We start from the raw sequence: 20,549 nt of genomic DNA on the forward strand, positions 1-20,549 counted from the left end.
CAAAAATGGCCCTCTACTTATACATTACATGGACGGTCTTCTTTTGGCTGCCCCTAGCTCCTCCATTCTAGAAGCAACCTTCCAAGATCTGTCACAGGCCCTTTGTGCTGCTGGCTTACAGCTCACCCCTGATAAGATCCAGCGCTCCGCGCCCTTTAGTTATCTGGGCCTTGAATTGCATTCCAATCGAGTCTTGGTCCCGCGCATCCAGCTGCGCACAGATAACCTTACCACCTTTAATGATTTTCAAAAACTTCTTGGGGACATTCAATGGCTTCGACCATACTTAAAACTCCCTACTGCTGATCTTCTACCCCTCTATGACATTCTTCGGGGCCCCAGTGAACCCACCTCCCCCCGTCAATTGACCCTGGCTGCCCATAAGGCCCTGTCACTAATCACCAAGGCCATTTCCTCCCAAGCCTCTTTTCAGATTGATTATTCCCTCCCGCTGGTTTTTGTTGTTTTATCTACTCCCCATGTACCCACCGGGGTCCTTTGGCAGAGCTCCCCTTCCACATTAAGGGATCAGGGTAAACTTAAGGGTCATTCCCTCTTATGGATTCATATGCCTGCCAGTCATACTAAGGTTATTCCCACCTATCCCCAGCTTGTTTCTTCCCTAATCATGCGCGGTCACCAGACCTCGCGCCAGATTTTTGGTAAGGACCCCGATTCCATCCTAGCCCCCTACACCCGCGAACAAACTCAATTTTTGTTCCAGACACGGGGTTCCTGGGCCTTCTTGACAATCACCTCCCTGATGACCCAGTCCTTCATTTTGCATGCACTCATCCCTTTGTCTTCCCAAAAGTCATTTCCCCCAGTCCCTTGCCTGAGGCCCCGACCGTCTTTACCGATGGGTCAGCCAATGGCACTGCAGCTTATGCTTTTCAAGTCACTCGTTTCCCTTTCCTTCGCCCTTTCGTTCAGTTCAGCTGGTTGAACTCTTTGCTGTTCTGCAGGTTTTTCAGGATTTCCATGATTCCTCCCTTAACATTTACACTGATAGTGTGTACATCGCTCATTCGATTCCCCTTCTTGATACGGCCCCCTTCATTAAGCCCACTTCCAATGCCACTCCCCTTTTCGCTCAAATTCAACAAAAACTTAGAGAACGCTCCCATCCTGTTTTCATTGGCCATATTCGTGCTCATGGGGAGCTTCCTGGCCCCCTCACAGAGGGAAACGCTCTGGCTGATACAGCCACTCGCCAGTTTTTTCCAGTCCTACAAGAGCCCATCCTGTCGGCTTCTCATGCCCACCGCCTCCACCACCTTAATGCCAAAACCCTTCGGTTAAGGTTCAAAATCACAAAACAATAAGCTAGGGAGATAGTTAAACAATGCCCTTCTTGTATAGTCTCCCATCCCGTCCCCCATGTTGGAGTTAACCCCCGTGGACTCCTGCCTAATATGATTTGGCAAATGGATGTCACACATGTTCCTGACTTCAGCAGACAAAAATATCTTCATGTTTCTGTTGACACATTCAGTGGATTTATTTTTGCCTCCCCTCATACTGGTGAGGCCGTCAAGGACGTTATCGCTCACCTCCTGGTCTGCTTCTCTACCTTGGGTATCCCAAAACAAATAAAAACAGACAATGGCCCAGCATACACCAGTGGAGGACTTAAATGGTTCCTCCAACAATTTGAAATCTCTCACACTACTGGTATCCCTTACAATCCTCAAGGTCAGGGCATTGTAGAACGGGCCCACCAGACCTTAAAAACATGGCTCTCTCGATTAAAGATGTCGGAGTTTTCCTTCGTCCCCCGCCCCCCAGACCGTCTGAGCCATACCCTCTTTGTTCTTAACTTCCTCACCCTGGATGGTGAGGGTCGATCAGCAGCTGACCGCCACTGGCACCCCTCAGCGGACGCCAGCCGCCCTTTGGCCATGTGGCGAGACCCCCTTACAGGTGTTTGGAATGGTCCAGATCCTGTACTTATCTGGGGCCATGGCTCTGCTTGCATCCTTGACCAGACACATGACGCCCCACGCTGGCTCCCTGAGCGCCTGGTCCGATCTGTAAATTTACCTAACATACCCAGGGGGTTGACTAGCCCCTCTGAGGACCCTTTTTCTTCTCTTCCAGATGCTAAAGCTACCATCAAAGACTAAGACCCCAAAGGGATGGAGACCACCCATAAAGCTGCCCATCGTGAGTCAGCTGACTGTCTGGGGTCTCATACTCCTCCTTCCGAGCCTCAGCCTCTCTAGCCTACCCCGAAACACCAATCGCCACCAGCTCTTAAACCATACCTGGCAGGTGCTGACAGGGCGACAAGATGTTATCTGGCAAACTTCCCTAGTCACCCATGCCCCCTGGTGGCCTGACCTTTATCCTGACCTTCGTAAAATGGCCGCTTTAACATCCCCTGATTGGCATGTTGATGATCAACCCCCTACTGAAAGGGCTCCTGAGCTTTTTGATTCTTATCATGACCCCAGGCCTCGACCCCCTGGGTGTGCAAATCAGGCCCAGAGAAAAAAACTTGACACCCTCAGTTTTTATGTCTGCCCTGGTCATCATCGACCTCGCAATCTTCTCCACAAATGTGGGGGAGCTGGAGATCTTTTTTGCAAGTCTTGGGGATGTGAGACTACGGGCAATGCCTATTGGCACCCCTCTTCTTCTTGGGATTTTATTACTGTTACCAATAATTATTCCATTGGGCATATTAATACTTATCATGGCACCCCTGATTGTTCTTCCTGGTGCCACCCACTAAAAGTTACCTTCACCGAGGCCGGAAGAGCTCATTCAGCCTGGGAGGCGGGCCTCACTTGGGGCCTTCGCCTATTTCAGGAGGGTAGAGATACAGGCGTCACCTTTATCATTAAACTTTTCAAACAGCCTGTCAATTCCCCTAACCCTGTTGCCATCGGTCCCAACTCTCTTCTTAGCAACAATGATTTCCCTACAACCAATATATCTCAGACATCCACGGGTTTTTCTCCTACGTTCCCACCTCCCCCACCAACTACCAAAGATATAATTACCACCCTTATCACAAAAACCTACCAGGTACTTAATACCTCCAAGCCTGATTTGGTTGACTCCTGCTGGCTTTGCTATCATTCTGCGTCCCCATTTTATGAAGGAGTGGCTGTTGATTTAGATTTCTCCCTAACTACTGACCCACATGATTGTCGCTGGCAACAGCCACCCACATCTCGCCTTACACTCTCCCAAGTTATGGGCTCAGGCCGCTGCCTTGTCACCCAAGGCACTACCATCCCCCCTGCTTATCAGCCCCTTTGTAATATCACAGATAACCTAAATACCTCCCTTAAGTCTAGATATCTTCTCCCTGCCAATGATACTTGGTGGGCCTGTACTGATGGCCTAACACCATGCATTTCTCTTCATTTAAATAATCCCTCTGCCCCCTTATTCTGTATATTGGTTCAACTCATCCCTAGGCTAACCTATTATTCCCCAGATCAATTCTCGGGAAGATGGGAAGAGAAGACTCTGACAGAGACAGCTGCCCTCGCGCCCCCCCCATCGCTCGAAAAGGGAACCTGTGACTGCGGTTACCCTGGCTGTCCTCCTGGGGGTCGGGGCTGCAGGAGCCGGCACTGGTATAGCTTCCCTGGTTTTATCTAATCAACATTATTCAGAGCTTAGAATTTCCATAGATAAAGATATAGCGCAGCTTGAGCGAGGCATTTCCGCCCTTGAATCCTCCCTCACCTCCCTTTCAGAGGTGGTCCTCCCAAACCGCCGAGGGCTTGACCTCCTCTTTTTACAGCAAGGAGGTCTCTGTGCAGCTCTTAAGGAAGAGTGCTGCTTTTATACTGATCACACAGGAGTAGCAAGGGATAGCATGGCCAAGGTCCTCGAAGGCTTAGAGAAGCGCAAAAAAGAAAGAGATCAAGAGCTAGGCTGGTTCCAAAATTGGTTCTCTGCATCTCCCTGGCTAACCACCCTCCTACCGTCCCTTCTGGGACCCTTGGTTGGCCTCATTGTTGTCTTGACATTCGGCCCTTGGGCCTTGTCTCGACTAACTCGATTTGTGCGCGGTCAGCTGGCCGAACTTCAGGCAAAACAAATTCAGGTTCATTACCATCGCCTCGATCTCCATGATCGTGGTCTCGATGAACCAGATACAGACTCCATATCAGCACAGGCCCCTCTGCCCAGGGGAGGATGCACCTGTGCCTGGGAGCTGGAGCCCACTGCTTAGGGGATTGAGGGTGCAGCCGGGACTGCAGAAGGCAGGGAGACTAAAGTGCTCCACCATCCTGGGTGCCTTGGATGACATGCTCTATTGCATGGCGGTTATGCAGACCCTATACCCTTTCCTCCCGAATTCAAACCCGCCCCCTGTAAAAACTGCATCGTTCCAGCCTCCTTCGGGGCATGTGGGGATGCCTGCATGGACCGACAGCCAATAATGGAACTTATCAGGGATAGAGCCTCTGTCACCCCTCTCCCGTCATGGAAAAAACATTTGGGCCTCCTTTCTTTGTTTTGCTATACGTATAAAAGGGGGAGATGTCAGAGACCAAACAAGGACCATGGAAAAGTACTAGCTAAGCCAGAGAACAAGCCCCTACCCTAAACCGGATGCCCCCAAAGATAAAGAACAGGTCAGGCAGGTCAGGTAGCATAGCAACAGAACAATGGGCCCTGACCAGTGACCTTACCACCTAGCAGCCTCACGACTTGCACGACTTGCACGTAACCCTTCACCTGCACGTCCCCCTTCACCTGCACGTATGGCACGTCATGCACCCCTTCCCTCCTTCCCTCCCCCTCCCATGCTATATAAGCCTTGTGAGGAGAATAAAATTTGCAGCTTGATCAGAACACACTGTCTTGCTGTCGTCCTTTCGTGTCTCCCCCGTCCCTCTCATTCTCTCCCACAGGTGGGTCGCCCCCGTTGACACCCCGCTGGCCGGGGCACTTACCTACAGCAGTGAGCCACAGTGTGGGTGCTGAGAATGAACATGGGTTCTCTGGAAGAGCAAACAGTGTTTCCAACTCCTGAGCTATCTCTCCAGCCCCTACATGCATTTGTGTAAGGGCTTACCACTGTAATATTGCTTGAGATGTGTGTGTGTGTGTGTGTGTGTGTGTGTGTGTGTGTGTGTGTGTATTGTAAAACTTTCTATAGTAAATTCAACTAATATAGAAATGGCATAGAAATTTACTCTGTAAAATATACAATATAGATGAACCTGAAGTTCTTTATAGAAATCTTTCATGATACAGAATAATTTAGAAGTAGAAATGCGTTTATTTTCAGCTATGTTGTACTCTTTCAAGCTAAAAGGAAGCCAGGTTTTTGTGTAGTAGCTAGAGTTAGAGGTGAGGGACAGGGTGGACACAAGTATAACTTTTGAGTTTATAGAATTTTTACTTAAGCCCATCTTTAACTTAAATGAACACAATTATTTGTCTAATGTTGAATATTCTCAGTTAGTATCACACAGATATATTGCTCAAAAATTAAAAACTAACTCAATAATGAAATCAGCAGGTATGTTGTGGATTATTATGGGAAGGTAAAACACTGAGTCTGTCTATTCTCCTAAACAATGGTCCAAGGGCTCAGCAAGAGAGCTCAGTGGGTAATGGCACTTATAATCAAGCCTGATGATTGGAGTTCCATGTCTGGGACCCACATTGTGGGAGGAGAGAAACAACTCCCTCAAGTTATCCTCTGACCTCCACTTGTACACTGTGGCATGTATGCCCTCACCTCCCATATTCACAAAACAAACAAATAAATGTAACAAAATAATTGAAAAAAATATCCAAGAAACTAGCTATCCTTGCCAAAATGTCACAGTTCTGCTATAATGTCAATCACAGGGATACACGAAGGGGATAAGGGCAGGAAGAAGTTTGGAACTATCTGGACTCAGAGTCATGATTGTGCCTAGACACTCTAGAGCTGGAGTAACTGGAAGGAGCCATGTGTGCTTAGTGTGCTGAACAAAAGATGCTCCATGTCTGCCAGTGCTCAGGATAGTCCCAAATGCTGAAGATTAGTGAGCAGGTAACACTGTTAACACAGTAGACATCAGCAAGTAAAGAAAAACAAAACATTAATCCATAATAAAATATGTAAGCAAAGTTTATTTAGTCATTTGTTAGATGATCTAAAATGCAAGGTGTGGTCAGTCTAAAACCTCATTGAAGTGCTGAATGCAAGAAACAGTTACATTCATTATTAGTCAGATAACTGATTTCTGAATAAGTATGTTGACTTTAATACATTAATTTTGAAAAATTCAAGCACCTAGTTTTTTTAGTGACTCTTGGTTTCCTTAAAACTCTTATTTCTGGGTTTTGTTGTTATTATTTGTGTTTGTGGCAAGGTCTTATAACATGGTCCAGACTAGCTTTAAACTAGACCTTCTTGTCCTAGCCTTCTGGGTGCTAGAATTACAGGTGTGTATATCCCATCCCCATGTCCAGAAAAACTATTACTCTTTTTATAATGAAAAAAAAAAGTAAAATTGAGATAGTTTACCTGATTCAGTGGCTGTAGAGAAATAACCTAGGGGAAAGGCAGTCTTACTAGGGAAGTAATTTTCATACTTTCATTGTCCTACTTTTGTGAACTAAGAGTGAATGACAGTCTTATTTTTCATTATGTTCTACAGCCACTGTCTTAGGATTTCTATTGCTATCAAGAGACACCAGGACCACAGCAACTCTTTTTTTCTTTTATCATGCAAAACACAAAACTCTCTGGTATGTATTTTTTTTAATATAAAAACCCCTAAACAGTAAATGGACCAACCCCCCAAAAATGATAAATAAAAAAGCAAAACTCCAAGATATGCTATCCCACTAACTGTTTAATAATCCAAATAGATTGTTACAGGGCCACCTGTGTCCTCTGTGTTACTCTGTGAATCCTCTCAGTTATTTTCATCTTAGAAATCTGATACTTTATATAAATGCATTTTTTCTTTTTTCTTTATTTAAATTTTTTCATTTTGCATACCAAGCATAGTTTCCCTTCCCATCCCTCCTCCAGCTCCCCCAATGCCCCCACCAACCCACCTGCCATTGTTGACTCCATGGGGAGTCAACAAAGACCACGGCAACTCTTCTAAGGAAAGCATTTAGTTGCGGTGGCTCACTTACAGTTTCAGAGGTTCAGTCCATTATCATCATGCAGGGAGCATGGCAGCGTGCAGGCAGATGTGGTGCTGGCTACGTCTTGATCAGAAGGCAGCAGGCAGTGGACTGTGTCACTGGGCAGTATCTTGAGCATAGGAGACCTCAAAGCCCACCCCCACAGTAACACACTTCCTCCAACAAGGACACACCTACTCCAACAAAGCCACACCTCCTAATAGTGCCACTCCCTATGAGCTTATGGGGGCCAATTACATTCAAACTACCATAGTCACCAAGTTTATATTTCCCAATATGCAGCTTTCTTTCACAGATTGTTTGACTTCCAGGAGAAAGGAGCTTGGGATTTAATAAATTTAGCAAAGTAATTGCCTGGTAACTATTTTATGTATTTTTCGTGTTCCTGTGATGTTAACACCAAAGTTAGCTCTTGATTTAGTTACTAAGAAAAGAAGAGGTTAGAGAGGTGACTTGGTTGTTAAGCATACTTGCTACTCTTGCAAAGGCTCAGAGTTTGGTTCCCAGTGTCCATGTGGGACAGTTACAACCTCCTGTAACTCCAGCTCCTGGAGGTCCAATGTGGTGGTTTGAATAGGAACGGCCCCCATAGACTCTTATGTTTGAATGCTTGGTCCATAGGGAGTGGCACTATTAGGATGTGTGGCCTTGTTGGAGGAAGTGTGTCACTGTGGGGGTGGGCTTTGAGTTCTCATATGCTCAAGCTATGCCCCGTGTGGAAGACAGATTACTTCCTGCTGCCTGAGGATCAAGATGGAGAACTCTCATCTCCTTCTTCAGCACCATGTCTGCCTGCTGCCACCTGCCATGATGATAATGGACTAAACCTCTGAACTGTTAGCCAGCCCCAAATAAATGTTTTCCTTCATAAGAGTTGCTGTGGTTATGGTGTCTCTTGACAGTAATAGACACCCTAACTAAGACACATGCCTTCTTCTGTCCCCTTTGGACACCTGCACTCACAAGTACACACCCATACACACAAGCACACTTGCATACCCATAATTAAAGATATAAATAAGTCATTTTTTTTTTAGACACTTTCACTATGTAGCCCTGGTTGGTCTGGAACTTGCTATGTAAACAGGGCTGGCCTTGAACTCATGGAGATTCACCTGCCTCTGCCTCTCCAGTGCTAGGATTAAAGGCATGTGACATCATACGTGGCTTTTTTTTAAATAAGCAAAATGTATTATTTTGGCTTTTTAGAATCAGGATACTTGGCTTTGTACTCATCAAGTCCTCATATGTAAAATACAATTAATAGCCATCTCCTTAAGTGAATGATTTGTATATCATTTCTTAGACAACATTTAAAATTTTTATTTATAATGAAGGTAAACTTTGACTTAAACATTTTTTTAGTTTGTTTGTTTGTTTGTTTGTTTTGAAACAGTTTTAGGTAGCCTAGGCTGGCCTCAAGCTTGTCACACACTAAGTACTTGATGTAGCTGAGAAATGAGCTTGCACTGCTGATTCTCCTGCCTTATCTCCTGAGTTCTGGGGTTACAGGCATTCACTACCATGCTTGGATTATATGGTGCTGGGGATTAGGTCCAGGGCTTCACTCATGCTAGACAGGAACTCTACCAACTAAGCCATATTACCATTCCTACTTAAAAGTATGCTTAGTAATTTAGCCATATATGACCTTCCAAACATAATTTCATTGTAAAATTCCTGGGAAGAATAAATATGATTCAAAACAATGCTTGTTATCATTTGGAAGGGCTGGCTATTTATTATTTATAAAAGTGAAGATGAAGTGATAGCGTGTTTGCTAAGTTGTTGTTGTCATAGGAAAGCAGCCAAAGGCAGCTTTGTCTGTTTTTGTTTTTGTTTTTGTTTTTGTTTTTGTTTATGTTGCTGATTAAATTGACAACCACAATCCTTCAGAGATGGTTGCTGGTGCTTGCAACCTGTTAGCAACTTCAGCATGGATTGTCTAGATCTAAATATCTCCAGTGTAGATACATAATGTTAAACTATTGAGACTATTAGTATTGGAAATGATGCTGATATTGCTTTAAAAATACCCGTATGCTTATAAATTTACCCAGGATTTTCTCTTGTAATCTGAGTATTGCAATAATAGAAACAGGTACCCGGAGCAGGATTTGAGTTGTTTGAATTTTTTTTTTCCAAGACAGGTTTGGTCTGTGTAGCCCTGGCTGTCCTGGAACTCACTCTGTAGACCAGGCTGGCCTGGAACTTAGAGATCGTCCTGCCTCTGTCACCTGAGTGCTGGGATTAAAGACATGTGCCAATATGTCCAGCTCTATTTGAGGAACTTTATTGATTATTGACACTTTCATGATAGGTGCAGAGTCCCATCAGAGGCAGCTTAAGTTTTTGTATTCTGACTCTATATGCTGGGCCAGAGGGAAAGAAGCTGAGAACTTAAGTCCCTTCTGCCTGCCCAGTTATTCCCCAGAGTAGTTGCTAAGTAAAAGGCGGCATTGATCTGCCCTCCCCGTTGGTTATAATCTCCTTGTGCTGTGCAGTGGGAGCTGCTTGCTGCACTCTAGTGTTTAAAGAGAAGTCTTTTTTTTTTTTTTTTGGTGCAAGATGGCCTTAAATGCAAGCCAACAACTTCATCTGGTGCTCAACCAAAGAATGGCCATCTGTTTGAACAGTGAAAGAAAAACTGGCTGTGTTGGACATATTGAGGCTCTGCAGATAACGTAGTCTGCAAACGTTATAGACTGTATTTTAAAGGTGACTTACATTTCCATGCATAATTTGGATTCCGTGAAGTTTTTTCTTTAAGAATATAACTATGAAATGCAACTCCATTATCAGAAGTACTCTAGACTTATCATTTCCTTTGTTACTAGAAAGCATAGATAATTGCAGCAATCTTTTATCTTCCAAGGTATCACTAGATGCTTTTTTATTAACCTTTCCAGATTTTTTTGAAAAAATTTTTAACCTTTTATTGATCCTTTGTGGATTTCACATTATGTATCCTGATCCCACTCCTCTCCCCATCTTCTTGCTTCTGCCCTTTGCCCTTGCGACCTCCCCCACAAATCAAAATTGAAGAGTAAAACCTCAAACCAAACCAAACCAAAACAATCAAATTGAAAAACAAATCTCAGTGTGAAAGCTGTAGTGTGGCTCGGTGAGTCACACAGTTTATACTTCAGTCCACACATCTTAGCTTGTAAGAGTTCATTGCAATGAGTATTAGTCTGGTTCCAGGCCTCTGGCTTTTGCTACACTGTGGATTCTGGGTCCTCACTGGAACTCCTCTTCGATATCCTGTTGTTGACCTGTGCCACTGAGATCTGTAGCTTTGGATCTGCAGGTCCGGCCCCTTCCCATGCTCCAACAGTTCATAGATTAGGTGGATGCTCCAATGGGCTACCTTGTAGGCCTGGGCCTGGGCCTGGGCGGTAGCTGAGTTGGTCAGCCTGCCAGCCTTGCCTCATAGTCACTCCACCCCCGACAAGCTTTTCAGCACTGCCCCAGCTAGCTCACCCAATGTAACAGACAGCAAGGAACAAGGCCAGTTCTCCTGCTCTTGGGTCTGGCCCATCTGCATTCACACCACCAGGGCCAGTTATACTGTTTAGCCCAGGCAAGGTGCAGGGATCACTCCCCGGATTGCTGAACTTAGTGAGGGGCAGGGCTGGCTCTTCCGTTCTCATGCCCCTGAGGCTGGCTCTCTCATCAATGGCGGGTGGCAAGGGGACTTGGGGAGGGAGGGCTTTTTTCCCCTTCTCCCATGCCACCTCATGGCAAGTGAGGCGGGGTGGGGTTAGCTCTACTATGCTGCCTGGGTGAGATGCAGGGCCTGCTCGCCCGAGTGCTGCTGCCCGTGGGGGCCAGGGCCAGTTCTCCTACTCTCATGACCTCAGGGCCAGCTCTCCCACCTGCCACAGGCATCGGGAGAGGGAGGAGGTCATCTCTCCCTCTCCCACTCCACCATATGGCAGATGAAGTGGCACTGGATCACCCGCTCTGTCAGCTCTACTGTGCTGCCCAGGCTGGGTTCAGGGCCCACTCTCCAGAGTGCTGCAGCCAGTGAGGGGCAGGGTCAGCTCTTCTGCTCTTGTGACCCTGGGACCAGCTTTTCCTGCCTGCAGTAGGTGGTGAGGGGCTAGAGGCAAGGGGTGAGAGGTGAGGGGGCCAAGGGGCAAGGGGGTATCTCTCCTTCACCCTCACCACCACATGACAGACAGTGGAGCTAGCTCACCCACTCTTCTGTCTTCAGGGCCAGCTCACCCATCCCCCTGCCAAAAGGGACAGCTCCACTGTGCTGCCCAGGTGAGGTGCAGGACCCACTGTCCTGGGTGCTGGGCCAGTTCTCCCTAGTGCTGTAGTCAGTGAGGGGAGGGTCAACTCTGTTTAGCCCTGTCCTCACTGCTTTGGGGGATAACAGGAGCCATGGGCATTAAGACTCCACCTGTGGTTGGACCATGGACCTAGACATGGTCCTTGGCAGCAGCCTATACCCAGATGTTACCACGGCCCTAGTTGGCAGTGCAGGTCACTTAGGTCATCATGGACCCAATGGCAGTGTGACCCTCAAACCCCCACAGGGCCCCAGGTGTGGGCCCAGATCCTGGGCATCTACACAACCTTCAATGGGAACAGGAGCCTCAGACATCAGGGCAGACCCTGACTGTGGCAGGGCCATGGACCCAGACATGGCCCCGGGTAGCTCAGGCCTATATGATGCCCTGGCCCAGTGCATGCCACTCAGGTCTATGGGCCCAGCAGCAGCATGGTTCTTGGGCATCAAGAAGCCTGCAGGTGGAGGCCCAGATCCTGGGCATCAGTGTGCCTTTGGTGGCAACATGGGCCATGGAGATCAGCACAGACTCAGGCTGTAGTATGACCATGGACCCAGACATGGTCCTTGGCCATGGGCCTGGATGTCATTGTGTCCCTAGTTGACATTGCAGATCGCCCAGATAAGCAGTCCCCAGTGGCAGCATGGCCCTCAAATGCCAACATGTCCCCAGGTGGGAGCCCAGACCCCAGGCATCCACTCAGTCTTAGATGGTAGCAGGAGCCACAGACATTGACACACCCCCTGGCGGTGGTAGGGCCAAGGACCCAGACATGGTCCATGGTCACAGTTTGGGACTGGACAACAACACAGTCCCAGGTGGCGACATGGCCCCAGTGGTGGCTTGACCCTCAAAGTCCAACATGGCCTCAGGTGTTGGCCTAGACTATGGACCTCTGTATGGCCCTCGATGGCAACCAGAGCCACACAGATGTCAACTCAGAGCCCGGCCACAGCAGGGCTGTGGACCCAGACATGGCCTGTTAGCACTCAGGGCTGGATGCCACCATGTTACTGGGTGGCAGTGCAGGGATACTGAATCGACATGGCCCCTGTCAGGGAATATCCCTTGGACATAAACATGGTCTCAGGTAGTGGCCCACACTCCAGGTGTCCACAGGGCCCTCGGAGGTAGCAGGAGCTACAGACATTGACACAGACTCCCATGGCTGTATCAGGGCCAGGGACCAAGTCGGCCCTTGGCTGCAGCCCAGGCCCAGACATTGCCTATGACCCTGGGTGGCAAGCAGAACATCTATCTACCTTAGCCCACTCTTCACCACCCTTGCCTGTTCAGATCTGCCTCTCTCTCTCCTGTTTTGCCACCCTGTACTCACTCACCATAATGGTGCCTGACTGCTGCTGAGGTTTGTGGGTGAATTCTTCCTGCCCTGGGTCTAGAGACTTGGGGTGGAGCTGTGTTTGTCCTCCAGAGCAGATTTTTTAAATGAATCTTTCCATTAAGGAAATCAAAAGCAACATGAATAAAAACTGATATTTTATGCAAATATTTTCGGTTTACATGAAGCTGGAAATGATTAAAGAGCCAAGGTTATTGTAAAAAAAAAAATCAATAAAATAAACCATAGTCGTATCTGTAGCTCTATAGTGCTACACTCTTTAACCATCTTCTTCAGTCAATGTTATGTTACCCGGTTGGCTAAGGTACAGAGGTGCTCTATGGTAGGAATCAACAGATGCTTCTGTAAATGACTCCAAAAGATTTTGTAGGCTATAAAGTACTCAGTTTTGCTATGGCATTGTGAAAGCAGCCATGGACACTGTGAATTAATGACTGTGGTTGTGTGTATAAAGTAGAAAGAACTACAGGACCTAGAAAGGGCATAAAATAGCTCCCACGGGACTGGGAAGAGTGTGTACATAGACACTAGCAGCTGTTACTGTTTAGGGATCTCAAAATGAGAGACGACGAAGTGAATCCTGGATCCACAGAGCTTGAAGGGACTGTGTTATGTCTAGAAAGGAGAATGTGGTACCTTGCATCCCATTCAAAGTTTCCACTGTCCTCATAGACCTGAGAAGTGGGTGGGTGGGATATAGCACCTTTTGGGCTCCTTGTGAAGGAACTTCAAGGTTGAAAGACCAGGAACTCTACAATCAGGTCAAGATGGAGTTGAGAACATTTATTCCTGTTTATGGCCAAACAGATCCTGATTGCTCCTCCCTGAGGCACTCTCAGTGAACAAAGGAGCTGGGCTCAAGTCACAGTAACCCAGGAACAGACATAGCTGCCAGAGACTGTAGACGAATTTCTAAATGGTCTTATTAAATAAAACAAACCTGGAGTCAGATATCAGGGTTAAAACCTGAGAGATCAGAGGAATAGGAAATCCATAAGCCAACCTCACCTCACTGACACCTCAGCTTCCAAAGAGACCCACACCTATATGCCTTTCTGTTCTGCTATCTCATTTGCTCTCCTGTCCAGCTACATCACTTCCTCTTCCTGCCCAGCTCTGTCACTTCCTGTCTGTCTGCACAGACCTCCAGACCTCCATGGTTAACTAGTGTTGAAATTTAAGGCATGTGCCACCATGCCTGGCTCTGTTCCCAGTGTGGCCTTGAAATCACAGAGATCCAGACGGATCCCTGCCTCCCAAAGGATAGGATTAAAGGCATGTGCTACCATTGCCCAACTTCTATGTCTAATATAGTGGCTGGCTTTTTCCTCTGATCCTCAAATAAATTTTATTGGGGGACACAGATAAAATATCACCACAGGAGACCATCAACAAACTCAATCAAATCAGCAGAAATAGATGACCCTTCAGTTGCCACACCATCGCCGCCGCCGCCGCCGCCGCCGCCGCCGCCGCCGCCACCACCACCACCACATGTTGTTTTGATCTTCCTAATATTCCTTGCCCTCAGTGCCAACCATGTGGAAGAAGAGAAAGTGTCAAAAAAAGACAAATGGTCATGCTTGTCTTTCCCCTAGAGGAGATTTATTTAGTGTGGCCATATTAGAAAGAGGAGCATATAAAAGGGTCCAGTGACCCACAGGTCTATCTTTGAGGTCCTGACATGAATTTTAGATTTAAATAGAACTGTATCAGGGGGACAAGAGACATACAAAAAATCCTGCTCATGGTATGGTCGTGTCTCTCAGTTTAGGTTTGGCATGTGGTCTTAAGAAGTCATTGCTCAGGTTAGAGGTGTGGGAGGATGGGCAACCTGGTTCTCAGGAGGCAATGACTTCTGTTTGAGGATATAGCCTCACCCTCATGGATACTGCTCTTATTGATGGTGATCTGTCTGTGATGCTCTGTTGTTTCTGGGACCCAAGGCAGCCTCAAGTTTAGAACAATGAGTTATCTGTGTGTCTTTTTGAGTACTCAAGAGTAGTGTCAATGCTTGTTGGCAAAAGCAGTGTCTTGGTGCCTGTTTCAGCCTGTATTGTCCACACTATCTAGCCTGGTCTCCTGTTTTATTCCAAATCGATGGACTGAACTCAGTACTTGTTAGTGAGGGGACCCTGGACCAGGAACTCAGATATTTTGCTTGGCAGTTTTCAACACTATTGACTTTAGGACCCCTTTGCACTGTTGTGAGGTATTCACCAGAGAAGACCAATTGGACATGGGTTCAAGCCAATGGAAAGTGTTCATTAGCTAGCGGGCTTTTAAGCACAAAACCACCTCCTGGGTTGACACACCTCAGTTACCAAAACCAATTAGCCGGAAGCAGCACTACAGAAGTCAAAAAGCAAGCAAGGTTAATGCCTTCAGGGACTTTCCCAGAACTATGGACTTGGATGGGTTAGGTGTTTATTCTGGTTTTGGTAGGTATTGCTGCATACATGCTGGCTTCCAAGGCCTGAATTCCATCATGGTGTCAGGTGTGCTATGGTCTTGGGGCCTGTTACAGCACTTGATTTGATGTTTGGACTCTCCCGGCTCTTTTTGCATCAATGTGTTGCTGTGCATTGCCTTGGTTGAAGTATGTGGACAGAGGAGCCAGAGATCCTTAGTGGTTGAACAAAAAAGACCGTGTGGAGAAGCAACACTCAGCCTCAACGCCATAGGTTTTTCTGGAAGAAAGAATTCCTGATTTAGTCTCATGCAGCCAACTACTGTTCTTCAATGACCATGTTTAACATGTCTCATTTTCCTCCTTCTTAGTCATATATTCAGTGCGTTCCTCCAGTGTAGACCACACAGAGCTGTAGTAAGACATACTCATTTCTGGTGGTGGTGACAAGGTCCAAACAGAAACTCCTATAACATGAGTATTGAACGTCCACAGCTGGCAGAGCTTTGGGCAAGCTCACTGGTGAGTCACGTGATCTAGCCCCTGCCTCTAGCTGAGTGAGTGGGAGTGTCAGCAGAACTGGGTGCTAAATGTTTTTGTCTACTTAAAACACAGCTCTGACCTAACAGTCACAAGGTTGTAAGTTTAGACAGCTGAAGCATGATCCTAATTAGTCTTAACCAATAAAAACCTGGAGTCAGATATTAGGGTGTAAGCTGAAAGATCAGAGAAGCAGAGCAGTCAGCCACCAGAGACTTTTTAACCTCTATGAAATCTCAGATTGAATGGGCATTCTGTCTCTATGAATCCTCAGACTGAATGGGGTCCAAGATCCTGTCTCCACTCACCTTATATTCCTGTCTCCACCTCCCTAGTGCTGGGATTAAAGGAGTGTGCTGTGGGATAATGCTTTTGTACACTGGTTTAATAAAACAATGATTGGCTAGTAGCCAGGCAGGAAGTATAGGTAGGGTAAACAGATAAAGAGAATTCTGGGAAGAGAAAGGCTGAGTCAGGAGATGCCAGCCCGCCATCCAGGGATCAGCATGTAATGACACACAGGTAAAGCCACAGAACACGTGGTGACATATAGATGAACAGAAATGGGCTGAGTTCAAGTGCAAGACCTAGTCAGTGGTAAGCCTGAGCTAATGGCCAAGCAGTTTTAATTAATATAAGCCTCTGTGTATTTACTTGGGTCTGAGCAGCTGTGGACTGGGTGGGACACAGGAAAACTTCCAGCTACAGGAGTGAGCCTCCCATGTGCTTAAGATCAAAGGCATGATCTTCCCAAGTACTGGGATTAAAGGCTTGAGCCTCCCATGTGCTGGAATTAAAGACATGCACCACCACCACCCAGCTCTGTTTCTCTTTTAGATTGGATCAATTTTGTGTAGCCTAGGGTGGCCTTGAACTCCTGATCTTCCTGCTTCCTCCTCCCAAGTGCTGGGATTAAAGGTGTGTGCCACCACTGCCTGGCCACTATGGCTAACTAGTGGCTAGCTCAGCCCTCTGATCTCCAGGCAAGCTTTATTTGCTAGAACACAGACAAAGTATCATACAACAGACAGAGGTGGGCAATAACTGGCTATTGAGGAGTTAAAGGTGGCCTAAACACAATTTGTGTTTGGGCCTGCAACATTCTAACACAACAACCAGGGTGTCAGAAGCAGTCAGTCAGCCTTGTAGAACAGGTGTGGCTTTTCTCCTTGGATATTCAGTCCACACTTGTTCCTTCTGGTCAAGGAGCACATTCTGTGCCCAGGAGACTCATTCTTTACCAGATGCAGTTGAATAGGCAGGAGGGAAGTCTTATAGACTTTTCCATCCAGGCCAAAGGGTGTGTGTGTGTGTGTGTGTGTGTGTGTGTGTGTGTGTGTCTGTCTGTCTGTCTGTCTGTCTCTCTGTGTCTGTGTGTGTGTACACATGTGTGTAGGCATGCATGTTGGATGCCTTCCTCAATCACTTGACAGTCACACAGCCATTGGCTGTTCTGGCTGACCAGCAAGCTCTACAGATCTGCTTGTCTCTGCCCACCCTTCCTCCCCAACATGAGGGTTACACACACGTGCCACCACGTTTGGCTTTGATGTGGGTCCTAGTGATCTGAACTCAGGCCCTTGCATTTGCACAGCAGACACCTTCCTCACTGAGCCACATCCTCAGCTTCTGACGATTCTTTTTAACTGTCCGCATCACCTGGTTTTAATTCTTATTGATTTACTTCATCTCCTGGGAACTCACTCAAAGGGAATAAGAGACACTGTGTTCTTGAGCCAGCTATGAGTGACTATAGCCTGGGAACAGATTCAAATGGCCCCAAATACCATGTTCCAAACAGCACATCCCTGCTATAGGTCTGGAGTGGTGCCTGGATCGTTGTGGTGGGTGTTCCCATAGATGAGTGGATCAAGGAGAGCGAAGAGTCTGATTTTACCCTGCTTGCACTCTGTGATCACTTCATATCTGCTGACAGAAGATGTCAGACTCTAGGGTTAGGGACAAGTGGCTTTGATTACTCATGGGGCCATAAAACCGTGAGCCTTGGCACATTTGTGCTGGTTCTCTTATCCCACATCCCACGGGGGGGGGGGGGGTTGATTTCATGGGCTGAGATAACACAAACACATGCAGCGGGTTCTTTTCCAGGAGAAGAAGCCAGGGCCAAGAGCCCAGCGCTTTCTGAGCAAGCAGCAAACACTGTGGCAAACAGCGAGCAGGCCAGTTCCTTCCTTCCTGAAGGAACAGCCGTTAGAGACTGGTGTAGAGGGTGGGGGTGAAGATGAGGCGGGGGCCAGGGCTGTGGTGCAGAATACAGAACAGAGAAGTACCCAAGCTTAGGTTTGCAAAAATACAGCTTTGGTGCCTGGGGGCGAGCATCTGATGGTCTCCTTGACTCCATAGCTGACTCTGTAACTAGCTGCAGAACTGCTCAATATCAGAAGACATGGCAACCTGGCCGTCTTCATGAAGCACCCAGCAGGAGATCAAAACCCCAAACAACTGTTATAACTCATTGGCCAGATCCAGGGCCAGCTCAAGGTGTTGACACTGTTAAGGATTGTAAATCAAATAAGGGAATTTGTAACCCACAAAGATTGAAATACTTACTGTGTAGGACCTTACAGAAAAAGTTCTCTGATCTCTGTAATAACTAAAAAGCATTTAATTTGGTTATCTTCTTTTAAAATGGGAAGGGAAAGGTGTCTGTAGCTCTAATCCAGGCCAAGACAGAATTTAAGGAACTAGAAGAAGGTTTATTTGCACATATTTCTCTAAAGAGGTGTGTATGTTTACTAACATTGTTCTATGACATTAGGTCTCTTCCACTCAGCTTTCTAGCCATGAGGAATGTGATGGTTCATGTAGATCCAGCAGAAAGGGTAGACATGGAACCTGCCCAGGTAGGCTGGGCCTGAGAGCTTAGTGCCATTGGAACTTGTGGACATTCTGCCTTCTTTTCTGCCTCTGAACACTACAGGTGTAAGGGTGCCGTCAAAATATGAAGACCAGGCTGGTGAGATGGCCCAGTAGGTAAAGGTACTGACTGCACACGCTTCATTAGATCTGAATTTGATCCCCAGAGCTCACATAGAAATGGGTAGAGAGAATTGACCACAAATGGCTTCCTCCTCCTCTTCCTTCTCCTCTTCTTCTTCCTCCTCCTGCTTCTTCTTTATATTTATTTTATGTTTCATCTGCATGTTTTTATGTATGCTCGGTGCCTATGGAAGCCCAGAAGAGGGTATCAGATCCCTCGGAACGAGAGTTACTAACAGTTGTGAGCTGCCATATGGGTGCTGAGAACCAAACCTTGATCCTGTGCGAGAGCAGCCAGTGCTCTTAACCATTGCTCTGAGCTATCTCCAGCCAAGTTTTCTTTCTTAAAAAAAAAAAAAAAAAATTTGTCCAGAGAACAATGAGGCAATCAAGGACCCTGGAAACCACTGGCTGCTGCATGCTTTGTGTCTGCCACAAATGTCTTTAGTTGGGAGTAACGTGGGATTTTTAAAGCCCCTTTCAGTGTCTACCATGAGAGTTGTCCATATAATTTTCCAAAATCCAGAATCAGTTGCTCTTGTTCCCATGGCTGTCTCAGTCCCTCTCCTCACATTTGTGGTTGGAACATTACTTGTGGGGTGCTCTGCGTTGTTAGGTCTTGCAAGGCATTTCTCTTGGCTGGGCTCAGGAGAGCTGTAGCTTTGATCAAACATTCTCTTCTGATCAGACACTCATCCGTCTGTGTTGCTGACCTAGCCAGTGTTATGGAGGACACTACCTTCCAGATTCCAGACTCTGTGTCTTGCAATTGCAGTGATGATCTGCTTTGCTAATTAATTTTTGTGTAGCTTGTGGATGATGCTCATGGAACAAGGGAAATGTGACAGATTCACACGTCACTGAAAGCAGCCAGTCCCTACATAGGTAACTGTGTTTGGGACCTACGGCCAGATTGAGCCTAGAGCCCTAAAAGATTTGCGAAGTTAACTCATTTTGTTTGTTTGTTTTTCTGCTTTGTCTAACAGTGCATGGCAGCCATCCATGATGGGTCAAATACTATGTCAGATATGTTTCCCAAGTGTCTAGTTTCTCTGCATACACTTTAGGCCCAACACATACTCAGTGTGAAATATCCTATTTGTAAAAAATTCAGAGCTGAAAGGATTGGTAGTCATTGAATTCTACTTTGACAATTAAATTTTTTTAAAATTTGCTTTTCTCTCATACATTCTATCCCAACTGCAGTTTTCCCTTCTTCTGCTCCCCGCCCCCACCTTCTCTCTCCCAGACCCCACTTCTCTGTCTCCCTTCAGGGAAGAGCAGGACTCACTCTTTGCAGGCAGGTCTTTGATTGTCAGGTATCCCTAATGATCAGGCTTTCTTGTTGAGCTGCTATCTGCTTCCCGTATCATTGTGGGCACTTCTCTCTGGGACAAGAAGAACAGGTGTTCTCTTACACTGCCATTTGACTCCCATTCAAAGTCACCTGAAACTTTAGTTACACTTCAAAAAGCACACTTGGGAAGGACATGCCGGTTGGAGGCTGTATTTTTACTGATTTTCTGCAATAAATTAGTTGCTTTTTTGTTTCTTTAGAGTTCTGAAATGGCCAGTGTCTTTGAACATCACAAATTAAAGAACTTAATCTGTCTCTAAAAGCTTTCATTTTTAAGAGTATTTTGTGAGATATTAATGAGAGCAATTATTTTTCTTTTAATAATATTTAATTTTTTATTGAAATAGAATTAAATCAGATCCCCTTTCCCTTTTGTCTCTCCAACCCTTCATGTGCCTCCTCTTACTCTCTCAAATTCTTGGCCCTTTTTCTATTATTGTCCCCCACACA

The 20,549-nt window shown here is 46.4% G+C and overlaps 1 long non-coding RNA gene across 1 annotated transcript; it reads right to left on the reverse strand.

The window, feature by feature from the left end:
- Window positions 1-14,369: 14,369 nt before the first annotated feature.
- LOC131904604 (uncharacterized) lies at window positions 14,370-18,864 on the reverse strand. The gene is made up of 2 exons (XR_009377773.1): window positions 18,794-18,864; window positions 14,370-15,482 (listed from the first exon to the last, which is right to left on the reverse strand). It is a non-coding gene; the product is annotated as an uncharacterized LOC131904604 (long non-coding RNA).
- Window positions 18,865-20,549: the final 1,685 nt, after the last annotated feature.

Source organism: Peromyscus eremicus, chromosome 2 (genome assembly GCF_949786415.1).
Source record: "Peromyscus eremicus chromosome 2, PerEre_H2_v1, whole genome shotgun sequence".
Classification (NCBI taxonomy): Eukaryota; Metazoa; Chordata; class Mammalia; order Rodentia; family Cricetidae; genus Peromyscus; species Peromyscus eremicus.